Source organism: Rhineura floridana, chromosome 12, assembly GCF_030035675.1.
Source record: "Rhineura floridana isolate rRhiFlo1 chromosome 12, rRhiFlo1.hap2, whole genome shotgun sequence".
Taxonomy (NCBI): domain Eukaryota; kingdom Metazoa; phylum Chordata; class Lepidosauria; order Squamata; family Rhineuridae; genus Rhineura; species Rhineura floridana.
In genome coordinates, this window is record NC_084491.1 from 38,064,422 (window position 1) to 38,076,818 (window position 12,397).

Sequence of the window (12,397 nt, forward strand, 5' to 3'; positions counted from 1 at the left end):
AATGTATGTGTGAAAGAGTGTGCACTTCCTAATTTATGCAGCTAAACAATTGGATACTCTGAATGTACACTTGTTTGATGTTACATGTGAATAGGTGCACGAGTGTACAGCTCAGTTATTTCTATACTCAGGTGCATCAATTGTACACTTACTGAATGTAATGTGTGAACTCTCCTAGTGTCAGCCCCACTCAGCTACTTGGCAGCTACCATCTTCCCCAAGACTCCCCTTTCACTCAGAGTATGTCATGATGTGGCATTTTTTCCAAGTGGGTTCTGGTTGGGGAAAATGGCAGCTATCAATGGGGGTTGCCATTTCTTCAAAACAAACAAACCCCGGAAGTTCCCATGGAACAACATTATGTCATGGTGTAGTGTTGTTCTAAGACTTCTGAGGGGAGGGAATAGTGGTTATCAATGGGATGGGGTCACCCATTTACCCCCTCCCCCAAGAAACCCCCTTGGAACAATGCTTTGGTTTGGAGCTCTGAGTTGCAGAAGGCCAAAAGCTACCACAGGTTGCTGGGAACAGCAGCTTTGCAACAGTGAAACAGCCCAATGGGATAGTGGCAGAAAAGGCAACCTTGGGGGAGAGGGGAGCTGATTTCACCCTTTGCTTCTCTCCGATAAAACTTCAAGACAAAAGTTCTCAATGGAAAGGTTTTGGCTCAGCCTTTGATAGGATAACTCTGCACCCGCTTCTTAAACCTCAGCAATTCTTTCCTATCGAACCTTGCAGGCAGATTCCACCCCAGCCTTTTCGCAGAACAGCACATTTCAGTTACACTTCTGATCTCCGTGCTTCACGGCAAGATTTGTGCCACTGTAGCTTTGCTTTGACAGGTCTCTGGAGGATTTCAAGGAAGTTACACACCCCCTTCATTCACACTAATCGGCTGTTGAACGCAGGAGAGTTCAGTGTTATGAATGAACGAGAGCGTGTTTTGGCTTGCCGATCAACTCGCAAATATAATGCTCGCTTGTCAAGTGAGCAGAGATTTTAAAATCCAGCACCGTTCATGGACACAGAAATTGATTGAAACCATATTCTCTGAAAGTGAAAGCTCATTGGGATAGGGGGTGGGGAGGAATTGCATCCACTGTTCCTTTAAAGTCCCAGCAAAGTTTTGCCCTGCCCTTGCTATGGATCTCTGAGTCACCGCTCTTGGTGAATGTGGGAGGAAGTGAAACCGCAGCCTGTTCTGGAACAAATTTGATGCAGCTGAAGTGAGGTCTTGGTGGGTTTTCAACATGCCAGACTCTTGGATTTCATTCATATCCTGGGGGGAAAGTTATGATGCCATTTGAAGAGGCTGGACTGGAGTTGGTGAGATGTACAGCTCATTAATCATGTGCGTCCCTGATTTTGTGCTAGTACTGCTGGTGTAGTGTTTAAGGTGTTGGACTACGACCTGGGAGACCAGGGTTCGAATTCCCACACAGCCATGAAGCTCACTGGGTGACCTTGGGCCAGTCACTGCCTCTCAGCCTCATGAAAACCCTATTCATAGGGTTGTCATAAGTCGGAATCGACTTGAAGGCAGTACAGTACTCGTCCTTAAACCCCCTAGAATATATGTGTGTTTTAAGGTGAGGTTTAAGTTTCTAGCCCTCATGATTGCCAGGCTCATGCAGGCATGCATAGGAAGCTTCCTTATACCAAGGCAGTCCATTGTTCCATCTAGCTCAGCACTGTCTAACTTCACTGGCTGTGGGTCTCCAAGGTTTCAGACACAGGTCTCTCTTATCCTTACTTGGAGATGCCGAGATTGCACCTGGAACCCTTTGGATGTGCTCTATCACTGAGCTACAGCCCTTTCAACCTGTGAGAAAGAAATACATACCTGGGTTTCAAGAAAGGCAAGAGTTAGCAGCAAGCTCCTGGCTCCTGTAATTCTCAGCAGACTGGAAAATCAATCAATGGATTCTAGCAGCAGCAGCTCTGAAAGCGAACAAGCCTTTCGTTTTTGCCGGTTCCACAGAAAATGTGTATGATAACCTCCCTTCCTGACTTTGCCTCTGCACTTTAGGTCATAATATGAGGACAAAAATAGTTACCATTAATAACTCCAAGTCCCATTTCTTCTTCCAGGATGTGGCAGGTGGCAATCACTCTAACATAACCAGGGGGAGGAGGCTGCTGAAGATTATCTCCGGGTTCACAACATCTCTCTGTGTTCAGTTCCATCATGGATGCCTGAAACATATTCAGTTGACCTATTTGCCACCAGTGAGGTCCATTCCAGGCAGGAAGAAAAAGGTGCTTGACTAGGGTTGGGGGGGAAATGGATTCAGTTTGCATGTAAAGGTGAACTTACCTTATTTCCCTTTCAAAAAAAGAAAATTGAAAGGCAGCCATCCTTTGAAATTCGCATCTCTGAATTTTGCAATGCAGTTCTTCAGCCAAGTAATGTATACAAAAATGCATATACTAGGGTAAAGTGTGCATAAAAATGCAGAGATGCATGAAAATAACATACAATGTACAAAAATGCATTTGTATTAGGGAAAATAGCTTTGCAAAAAAACTGTGTATTAGGGGAAATTGCATTCAAAAATGTGTATAAGGGGAATTCATGCTGAAAAAATTGCAAACTGATGTGAAAATTAGGGATGGGTGATCATTTTGTTTCAGTTAGCATTTAAAACCACATTTACCAAATCTACACTTTCCAAAACAATGTAACAATGGAAACATACAGAACAATCTAACTCAGGGGAAGCCAGCATCAACTATGCTGGGGAAAAAGAAGCCGGCATAAAGTTCCGCCACATCCAGTTGCTGTTCAGGAGCCTCTGGGTTGTCTGAATGCTGGCTCAGCTGGGAACTGCTCAGTAAAATGCTGGAGAATTTTCATGGGGACTTAAAAAAAAATCTCGGATTGCTGCAGAAATGTGGAGAACTGAACTAAATGGGGGGGAAATGAAAAACAGATAAACTGAAACAGACAGATTTGCCCATCACTATGTTTGACCCAAGGATAATATGTCTCATTCAACCCAGGAAGCTGGCTTATACTGAGACAGACTGTTTGTCCATCTTGCCCAGTATTGTCTACACTGACTGGCAGCAGCTCTTCAGGGTTTCAGACAGGAGGCTTTCCCAGCCCTACCCAGAGATACTGAGAAATGACACCAGGACCTTCTGTGTAGACAGCAGATGCTGTACCACGAAGCTAAGCCCTGACATAAAGTGATCACCCAATTAAAGGACCCTAAAGACTGCCTGACTCTTTATGTTCCATCTCAATCACTGAGATCTTTTGATGGGGCACTTTTGGTGGTTCTCCTCACCTTCAAGGTTCAGTTGACCTCCACTCGGGACTGAGCCTTCAGCATGGCAGGCCCTGCCTTGTGGAACTCCCTTCCAATCAAGGTTTGACAGGAACCATCCTTTTCTTTCTTTCTTTCTTTCTTTCTTTCTTTCTTTCTTTCTTTCTTTCTTTCTTTCTTTCTTTCTTTCTGGTGTCTGAAAACCAAATTTTTTAGACAGGCCTTTTAACAGGATTTTTTTCCCTTTCAACCAATGCAGTATTTGTTCATTGTTTCATTATTTGTTTTTCATGATCTTTTTTTATCAGTTTTTCATTTGGCAATATTTTTGTAATTTGTAAGCTGCCTTGATGGACTTTCATGAAAGTTCGGCTTATAAAAGTGCCTAACTGTGCAGGCTTCAACTGATTCTGCATAAATGTGCAATGAATAAAAAAAGTTCTATAGAAAAACCATGATTGTTTCTAGATATAAATATGAATTGCCACACGCACCCTCTTAGGAACAGCACTCTCTCCTACCTGTGAATGAAGGAGGGGTGCTTCTTCAAAGATACCCATGGTTTTTTCTAAGATTTTTCTAATGGTCTGTTGCCAAGGATGACTTTTCAAATCAATCTTTTTTTAAAAGATCCATGGGTATCAACCCAATGTTGTTGAACTATAACTCCCATTGTCCCTAATCATTGGTTATGCTGGCTGGAAATGATGGGAGGTGTCGGGAGGGCATCAGGTTGGGGGAGACTGAACTAAGCAAAGCAGCCATACTTGGGAGGGAAGGGTTTCTGAATCGAGAACAGCAAGATGAAAGCTATTAACAAGCTTTGCCAAAACTCTGTAAGGCAAGTAAGGACAGGGAACAATATTTGCTAAATAGGGTTTATTACTGGATTTTGACATAATCCAACAATCTGCATTGTTTTTGGACTGGCATTGATTTCTTGTGGCAGGTCGCAGCTGTCATTGACACTTTAAAAAAAAACACTGCTCCAAATTTTACGTTATTGTCTTCGTAATCAGCTTTCCTCTAAGCCAGTGGTTCTTAACCTTTTCCACTGCCAGCATCCCTTGGATTTCCAAAATATGCTCTCGCACCCCCTGAAAAAATACCATTCATTTTTTATTTTTATTTTATTTTATTTTAATGTGTGTTTTAGCCTAACCTAGCTAACACAAATGCCAATTTTCCAAAATATTTGGTTGTTCTCTTGAACAATGCCTCGCACCTCTAGAAAAAGTATCTCGCACCAACGGGGGTGTGTGAACCCAAGGTTAAGAACCACTGCTCTAAGCTGATGCATTCTTAACTCAGTGGAAGAAGTGCCTACAGCATACTCATTTTCATTAGCAGTTTCATTAGCAGTTATGGTATTTTTTCCAGTGGGGGAGAAATTGCAAATTGGCAATTGGGAAGGAAAAAAATGGTGGATCAGTACTGAAAGTCAGACTGTCGGAATTCAAATGGATAGGAACCAGTTACCAAACCCTATCCCTAAAGCAAGGACATTTTTTAAAAAATCTTGATGTCCTCCTAAGCAAGGACTCAGAGAGTGTCTCACACTGATAGTGTGACTTCTTGAAAGACTGAGTCAACCATTGGAGCTCTGTTTTAGTCACGAAATGCTTAGGGTCAAACTAGCTGAGATGCCGGAACAGCCCTCCACATCTCATCTCATTTGGCCCTTACCCAAATCTGTGGAAATCTGTGTTGCTGAAACAGAGCATCTCATCAATGCAAGCAAAGACCTCAGTGAAACAAGAAGTCTATAGGCAAGTGGCATCCCCTGCAGCTGGGACTCCAACTTCCATCAGTCCCAGCCACCATGACTGATGGTCAGGGACGATGGGAGTTGTACTCCAACAACATCAGCAAGGCCAAAGGTCCCATTCCTGCTCTACATAGAGAGGGATTCTGCCCCTTTCATCTTGGATTCTGAAAAACTATCCAGTCATATCCTTGGATAATTTGATTGCTTAAGAAGTAGAATCTTTTTTTGCCCTCCATAGTAACCCTTTCATGCTGACACCTATGATACTTTTATCAAGGTGTGAGTACTGGCATACTCCTTGGTAAATGACAGTGACTTTGCTGGATTGCAAATGTATTTATTTATGGCTTAAACATTTCTCTTATGTATTCTGCAGGACTGCTTTCAAAGAAGTAGAGACCAAGCAGTTTCTCTTACTCAGTCATTAGGTCAGCAAAATCTTGTCTTCCAGGATAGCTGTGATGTAAGGAACTCTGTTGCTACTGGGGGAATCTCCAGGTTTGGAAGAGAACTTACCTGGGCTTTATTATTTTCATAATGATGAGTTCCACTCTAATTTATCTGTGGTGTGGTAACCATGAGAACAGACAAGTAGCGATTGCCATTGGGATGCCCATGGGTAACAGTTTTTCCTATGGCACCTGTGAAAGTTCTCAGTAAATGTCCCTTCAAAACTCCTCAATGCATGAGACCCTGTTTGCTCTTTCTGCTTAGTTCTCTTTGTACTGGCTCAGCCTTTCCTACATTGAACATGCCCCCTTAAACATCTCCACATTTCATTGGGTGCCAGGATTGGACACTCACCTTCCTTCTGCTCTGAACAAAGGAAAGATGCAAACAGCTTCTCTCTGTGACTGAGTGAGGTGGCAGCTGATGCAGGTGCCTTTTCCCTCATTTAGGGGTTGGCGGATGGGGGAGGGCATGCCCGCCCATGTTGTGGCCCTGTCTTTTTTCTGCTCTATTAGATGTGGCAACCATTATGCCATGCCCCATGCTCTGTTCTGGGTTATGCCATGCCTTGATGCTAGTGGCCATTTCACCCCAGAATACCTCCCATGAACAGTTCCTTAGGCAGGGTAAAGCAGGTGTCTGCTTCAGGCAACTGATTCTAGGTATCATGAAAGGACAGCAAATTGTTAAGCTACTTCATTCACGATTATTGTATTTTTATTTCCATGGAGAGGCACTTGTAAAGTTTTCTGTCTCAGGTGCCCAAATAACCTGGCCAAATAGCTTGGGTAGAATACCCTTTGACCCAAGGAAGAGGGGTGCTCTTTGCTGTGCTGCCTTAAGCAGCAAAATGTATTGAGCCCTGCCTGTGACTTATTGAATTAATATATTTGCATACCACTTAATATTTAAGGCAGTCTCTAAGCAATTTACAAGATCTTACAATCAATATATCTATATCTATATATCTATATCTATATATCTTAGACAATGAAACTGAGAAATAACAAAATGATACGATGCAATGCAATATTAAACAAAACGACAACAGTATATAATAAAACAATAAAATCCCAAAAAAACAAAAGCATAGCAGCACATTTTGAAACACCTTCAGAGTTAGGGTGACACAATGATGCGGTGTCATTGTATTTACAGGGGGCATTCTGGGGGGAAATGGTGGGCACCATCCAGTGGGCAATGGCAAAGCATCTTCCCATCCCTCCCAAATTAACAAAATGCATTGCCTATTTTGCTGTCTTTGACTATGGGTTGAGTGGCAAAAATGAAGGGGGGGTGAGATTACAGGAAATCCCTAATTAGGGTACATCAGGGTACATTAATTTAGAGTAACACTAAACTGAAATTCCCTCCCCATTTGGGAGGAACATTCATTCCCTATGAAAATGGGGGGGTGCTCTTTTTTGTGGGGGGCAAATTTCATTGAAGTTTTCAGGAGAGACAGGAAGGTTTGGTTTATCTTATCTATATGAGGTGGTCCCCAACAGGAAATTTGGGCAGGTTGGGAGATTCCAGTGTATCTTGCATCTTTTCCAGGCAGCCATGAGATTTTTTCTCCCAAAGTTAAAAAACAGGGGAGAGGGAACAGTTGGCCACCTAATATAAATAAGATAAACCAAATCTACCCAAAACATTTCAGTAAAAATTGCCTGCTCTTGCCCCCCCTCCCAATTTGAAGTGGTGTTCTGTTTTTGACCTTCAGCACAGGAATGGCAAAAAAACAACAACCCTGCACTAAAAATATTGCTTCAGTGTCTGTGTAATGTAAATTTAGGGATGATGGTATCAGGACCTGTGGGCATAGCGAGTCTCAAATCTGGGCCCTTCCCAGTGGGAAGCACTGAGTTGAGGCCTGCTATCTGTGCCAAGCAAACCCAAATTCTGTCCCAAGAAGACCAGATCCCATAAACCATGTAAATTATGGAAATTAAGCCACATGCATATATTTTCTTAGCATAAATTATTCCTCTTCTCCTAATTATGGGGAGGGACAATGAGCTATAAAAGAATCTGACCCCCCCTTGTGCTTTGAAGATTTCACAAACCCACAGTTTCATGCCTGTCTATACTGTCATGAGGGATAGATGCAAGTGTGTGCGTATTTTTAAAAGGAGAGCTTCTCAGGATGCTAATACTGCAGCCAGTCCTAATTTCTGCATTTTTTTCCTGCACTTGGATGGAATCAGAGAATGCGCACGGAGCCTTGATTAAAGCCCTCCACTATTTGCTTCTGGCAGCTGAAAAAGAAATCAATATCCCTCCCTTCTGATTGCGAACGCAAAGTCTATTCTCCATGGAGCAATTCCCTGATTGCCAATAATGGATGATCTGTTCCTTTCTTCCTGCTCCATCTGCAGGGAGAGGCATGAGCTACCTTGCCAGAAGTGCACAGTGACCTCCCTCCCCACCCCAGACACTTGGATAGACTGTGCCAGCCCAGCCTCAGATGACAAGCTTTATTGAGGCTATTTCTGAGTCATTCCCAACTCAGCTCTGGTGCATGAGACACCTACGGGAGGTATCATTTAAGAAATGCAGGCAGGCAAACATTCAGGTGACCTAGATTTTGCAAGCTGAGCCAAGGCGCTGTCTGCTGCAGAGAGATACGAAGCCAAAAGCTACACTGCAGTGAGGCTGTTGCTGTCTGTTTTGAGCAGGGGCTGAAGGAGGGAAGAGTGAGTTGAGTCTTGCCTTTTGCTGACTTCTAAACTTGATTTCCACTGCCCCCGCTGGGCTCCTTGATGTTGCTCTTTCATCTGGAGGAAGAGAACGGAGAGATGCTTTGGTCTTGCTCATCTTCATATCCTAAATCGTTTAAACACGTGCAGTCCTATATTGCTCCAAAAATAAAAGAGAAAATGAAAACAAGCCAAGTAGGCATACAAATCTTTAGCCGAACTTGTCCGTACAGCTTCTCGATTATTATAAACGTATATTATTATGATACATTTACCTGGAAGCAAGCTTCAATTATTTTGATGGTACGTGTGCTTTGGATCATAGTTGCAGAGTAATTTCAGGGCTGGATATGGAGCTCTGTGAGTGGAGTTCCATGCGTAGAATGGGGTGCTCTTGGGCCCCAGGTTTTTCTTCTGACTGCAGCACTCAAGAGTTTCCCAGAAATATCTTCTAGAGAGTTAGGAAGACCATCTGGAATAGCGTGGGAGACAGTGGTGACTGATTGTTCCATGTCAGTGAGGCAGTGGAATCTGCTCTGGGTTTTGGTCTGAATTTTCAAGGAGCTGTCCAAGATCTGAAAGCTATAGGTTCAAGATCTGGAAAGATGTGTCAGTTTTCGTTCTCTCACTTTCTCATTTTTCCAGTCTTAAATGCACTTTTCCACATTTCTGCAATTTGCTTTAAAAAAAAACACCTCATAAAAGTTCTCCAGCATTATAGTGCAAATTTCTCCTAATAAACACGTTTGTATGTAGTTTTGACTAATATACACATTTTTGCAAGCAATTTCTCATCACATAATGCATTTTTGTATGCTATTTTTGTGAATATATGCATGTTTATGCACATTTCCCCTTAAAATACATTTATCTTTGTAAACACTTATTTGGCTGAAGAACTGCATCGCAAAATTCAGATAAGTGTGAACTTCGAAGGATGGCCATATTTCGGGTCTAGTATTGTTTCAGAAACTGCAAGTTCGATAGATTTGGCTTTAAATTCAAACAGAATTCAATTTCTTGCTCATCCCTAGCCAGCTGTGCTAGTGGTAAACCTTATGCTGATGGGACCCTGACTTAATGCAATGTCGAATACAACCCATTGTGGCCCTGCAAGTCAAATATAACCCACTAGCCATGTGTGAGAGCCCGCTAGGAAGGATAAAAAAGCCTCCCACTTCCCACCCTGGAATTGCAGAACAAGGGAAGGAATTTGTGAGGTCCCCCATAATCACATATACTGTATAGTGATGGATTATGATTCAGCATACACACTATTTTGTCCCTAGAATCTGCCTTGAAGTTGGATATTGTTGTTTCCCAGACACCGGTGAGGCAAGACACTTCATTAGAAGAGCCCTGTTGGATTAGGGCCCATATCAATGCAGTACAACATCCTGCTATTTCTCATAGGGGTCAGCCAGAGGCCTTTAGGAAGCCCACCTGCAGGAAACAGCCCTTCAGTAAGGTACACCATGGTTGTGATCCTAAAACAAGTTGTGTAAGACCATCTGTACTGAAGTTCACTGGGAATAGTTTCCAAGTTGTGTTCCTTTCTTTGTAACTCTTGGGCAATGTCAAGTTTGGACAATGAGTTGATGCCTTTTGAATGGGCTCTTTTGCTCTCTCTCTTGCCTAAAATCCTCTTGTAGAGCAGCTGCTTCTCATGAATTCATGGTTCTTGTTGTTTTATTTCCCAGGTGCATGGATTCAAAAAGCAGTTTTTGGCAGAATGGGTAAGTACAACACCTTTTGATATTTGACAAATCCACCTTGATTAGGAGCGGGAACACCATTGTCTTGAAGGGTCTGCAAAGCTGGGTGTTGGGTAGAGAATATGCCTGATCCTAAACTTGGGTCAAATGTTACACACACCATCTTTGCATTAAAGAATGCTTTGTAAGGCAAACTGATAACTAGGTCTTGGATTGCAGCAAATTTGCTGAAGCTATCAATGTCTGGATCTGGGCAATGAAAAACAGGATATTTAAACAATAAATAATGCCTTCCATGAGATATAGCTGAAATTTCACCTAAAATGATGTGGAATTGTCTGCCTGAAGACATTAAGTTGTCTTCCTTTTATTTGTGCACTGTTGGCAGTGGAAAACTTTCCCTTTGTGGTTTTGCTGCCTTTTTTAGTTGGGTTAATTTGTGTTTTGATGATTGCATTGTTGGTGATTGTACGTTTGCTTTTTGTTTGTAAGCTGCTCCGAGCAACTCTTTTTACCAAGGGGAAAAGCAGAGTGCACACACGCATACTGAAGAAATGAAACAAAGTGCAGCAGTGGAGGCTGGTGTATTAGGGCAAATGGGACACTGCCCCACCAAGCTCTGCCTGCCCTCTGCCAGCCCCCACGTGCCTACCTCCTTACTTACAACCAGTCCAGCAGGTGGCAATGGCTGTCAGCCTCCTCTTCCTGAGCTGTCAGTGTTGCCTTTGTAAACTCAGCAAGGAGCAGGATGGGGACAAAACTGGAATGAGTTGGCTCTGCTTGTCATTGGCTCTGGTTCCACCAATCATTTTCTTTGGCTCCACCTACTTTTGGCCTCCCTGCCTTCTCTTCTGTTGGTCCCAATGAGCACTAGCCTCCACTGAAATGCAAACTTGCAGATTCCTCCTCCAGTGACAAAATATCTTAGGAGTACTGAGGGAAGCTGAAGAGCCGGCCTAAGATATTTTCCTGCCTGAAGTGGAGCAGCAAAATGTGCCCGCTTCCCCTTCCAAGTCAAGGTGTGGAGCACCCAAGGCCAGCCAAGCTTATATGGCTTCTGGAGCAGAAATTCCCACAAGCACATTAGTCCCATCCTGCCAGTAAAAACATAATAACAAACCTAAATAGCTAACAATGTGCTGTCCTTTCATTGCACCCACAATCTTCTGCACGAGGCAGACGCTTCACTCTACCTAACAGAAGAGCTGGCCCTGAAAGCCAGGTGAGTTTTGAAAGACTATTTACATTTCTAAGGACTTGTGTGTGTGTTGTGCCCACCCAACCCCCTAATTCTTAGCAGGTTTTGCCTAAAATGGAAATTTGAAGCGAACTCAAGGTGCTCTGAAATTTCAGGGGCAAATATATGACGAGCAAAATTTCTTCTCACACATGTCTGACTGGAAGTTAGGCGTTTTAGTGTCTCCTCATCCTCAGCAGTTACAGGACTATCTGTCCCAAGGGTCAGATATGGGAAGGCAGCAAAATTAAGCAGTGCTTCTCTTTGGCCAGCCAAGCCTACATTGTGCAAAACGTCCCCCCCCCCGTGCCTTCCTCGGTATTGTCCTTCTCCGCATCATTTGTGGAATCTATGGCACAAGTCATTACATTTTTACAGACGGAAGCCAGTTTTCATCATACCCTGAAGATCCACTTCTTTACCCTGGCCTTTGGCACTTGAGATTTGTAGGACCTGTTCTTGTGATTGTAATCTGCTTTAAATTGTTTTTAATGTTGTATTTTAAATTGTTTTGACCCACCCTAGGACCTTAGGGTGAAGAGTGTATGATGATGATAAAAATAAAAATAAAAATAGCAACAGTTCTTGGCACGACCCAAAACAGTCCCTCCAATTCACCATCCAGTGAATGCAAGCAGTGAATTCGAGTGGCCACTTTGCTTTTCTTTTGGGGTTGCGATTCAACCCACAAAGTGGTTTTGGAGGGGAGGGAGCTTAGAACATAAAAATGCCCTGCTGGATCAGGCCAAAGGCCCGTCCAGACTCCTGTTCTCATAATGGCCAATCAGATACCTCTGGGAAGCCCGCAAACAGGAAATGACTGCAACAGCGCTCTTCCCACTTGTGATTCCCATCAACTAGTGCTCAGAAGCATACCGCCTCCAGGTGTATAGTTCTGTCAGAGGGGGCTCTTACCTTTCTTTTGTTTTTTCATGCAAAGATCCCCACATCTTGCTACATCCCCACATTCTGCTACATTCTTTAAGGCTTCAGAAGTGCAGCAACAGCAGAAGAGCCCCAGTGCCCACAGCTGCGGCCATTCTTTAGATTTTTTTTTTTAGAAATGCTAGGATTTTGTTAGTATGATTTCTTATAAATTGTATTGTTTTTATTTGTATTTTGTATTTGTGCTTTTTATTTGTGTGTAAGCTGCCTTGGGGGCTTTTTTTTGGCCAAAAGGCGGCCTAGAAATAAACCTTAACGTAACATAACATTCTCAGGGAGCAGTGGCACAGGCAACCAGATTATTGCTACTG

General features: G+C 43.0%; 1 long non-coding RNA gene across 1 annotated transcript; it reads left to right on the top strand.

Annotated features, from left to right (window-relative positions):
- The first annotated feature begins 1,184 nt into the window (after nucleotides 1–1,184).
- LOC133368485 (uncharacterized) lies at nucleotides 1,185–11,649 on the top strand. The gene is made up of 4 exons (XR_009758655.1): nucleotides 1,185–1,351; nucleotides 2,092–2,259; nucleotides 9,890–9,925; nucleotides 10,397–11,649. It is a non-coding gene; the product is annotated as an uncharacterized LOC133368485 (long non-coding RNA).
- Nucleotides 11,650–12,397: the final 748 nt, after the last annotated feature.